The sequence below is a fragment of the Oryzias melastigma genome, linkage group LG14 (assembly GCF_002922805.2).
Source record: "Oryzias melastigma strain HK-1 linkage group LG14, ASM292280v2, whole genome shotgun sequence".
In the NCBI taxonomy this organism is placed as follows: Eukaryota; Metazoa; Chordata; class Actinopteri; order Beloniformes; family Adrianichthyidae; genus Oryzias; species Oryzias melastigma.
This window is the reverse complement of record NC_050525.1, coordinates 24,759,003-24,760,659: the sequence shown is the minus strand read 5'-3', so window position 1 is coordinate 24,760,659 and position 1,657 is coordinate 24,759,003. Positions and strand designations below refer to the sequence as shown.

Below are 1,657 nucleotides of genomic sequence, written 5' to 3'. Positions count from 1 at the left end.
ACACAAACGCCAAAAATATCAAAAAATGACATTTTTATTATTATTTTTAATGTGAAAATAGCTAATTGAAAGAGATAAAACCAAAAAATGAATAGGCTACAAAATACTAAGCAACTTTTTTTAATATTAATGTTGCTCTCCCATTAATAATGTCTGGTTTATGTCAAAAGATGTGAACGTCTGTCTCTATTTTCTGCTGGTTGTTGGGGGTGTGTGTCTGGGGGGGAAGAGGAAGAGTGGCACCCAGTGCCCGGCGGCATGGTGAGTGGAATGATAAACAGAAGCCTGAGCTATCCATGTCTGTGGACCAAAATAGAGCCTCGCCAAGCGGGTCTCAGATAGCCCCTGGACTCCATATAAGTCTGGTCAGCTTCCTCCTGTGTGTAAATGTGTGTGTGGCTCAGGCCTACAATGACACCAACACCTGCTGTCCGAATGGCGAGCTTTATATATCACCTGACTCAAGCGACACTATTTGAAACGTTGGTGGTTTTCTAGGTTAAAGACCCGCTCTGATCATCTTTTGATTCATTTATAAAGCGTTCCCAGTCAATTTTTAATTATGATTTTGTCAATTTTAGTCCAAATTGGACATAGTTTTTTGTAATAATTCATTAGAAATTCACCTCTGAGTTGTATGTGGGACAACCCCGCCCCCTCTTCCCTTCAATGCTGCTGAAAGCTCTCTGTTTACATGCTCTCCCACTAGCTTATAGCCCCTCACACCCTCAACATTATCAGTGGAGCAAAAAGTACAAACTATATTTGAGCTTTCCAGATGTACAGTTTGAGCTCAGATTAGAAAAACAAATACGTACATGGATATTTATCAACACAATTACGCATGTTGTGAAGCAAAGAGGTTAATGTGAATATTTTATTAATCAACGTCAAACTTATATTCGTTTTTGACCTTAAAGTTATAAAACAGAGGTTGTTATGTGTTTTCTAGATACTGGTCAATATCACAGATATTAATACCAATACAGATATTTTTGTAAATACGGTGACATGAACCTTAAAATCTCAATTGTTTATAATTGCTGTTTTTTTTGTATATTATAAACATAAATAACAAACATAACAGAAACAAATTTGGGAATTGTCTTTCAAACAAATGGAAAACAGTTTATTAAAATAAAAACTTGTTCAAGTTAAATAAAAGGGGAATGCAAAACAATTAACAAACAAGTAAGTGATGCAAAAATAAATACAAATGCTTAACAATTGAAAAAAAAACATCCGATAGAAATATAAATAATTTGTAACTTCTTATCCTTTAAATAAAAAATAAAAAAAACTGGTGAAAAATAACTTGTAAAGAATAACCCATATTTAAATAGAGTGGAAAGGGAATTGAAAAGTTATCTGTTACATCTATTAATACTGAAATATTTAGCACCAACTGACACATAAAAGCTTTTACTTCCAGGATTCTGACACTGTTTGTTTTCCTGTTTATCGTTGGTCCCGCTGATTGAGGTCATAATTTTATCCTTCAGCTGTAATTGTTCTGACCCGGTCAGCATTTGGGCATCATTAGCCGTGTTGGCAGCAGCTCTGCAGCTGCAATTAGATTTAGATTTATATGTGTGGGCTGTTATTTATAGTTGGGCTCATCATGAAAACGTGGCCTTTGCTCGCAAATTTGGCATTT

General features: G+C 35.0%; 1 protein-coding gene across 3 annotated transcripts in view; it reads left to right on the top strand.

The window, feature by feature from the left end:
• The window catches only part of usp28 (ubiquitin specific peptidase 28), a 29,112-nt gene that overhangs the window by 1,033 nt on the left and 26,422 nt on the right, over positions 1-1,657 (top strand). The gene's annotated exons all lie outside the window — the stretch shown is intronic.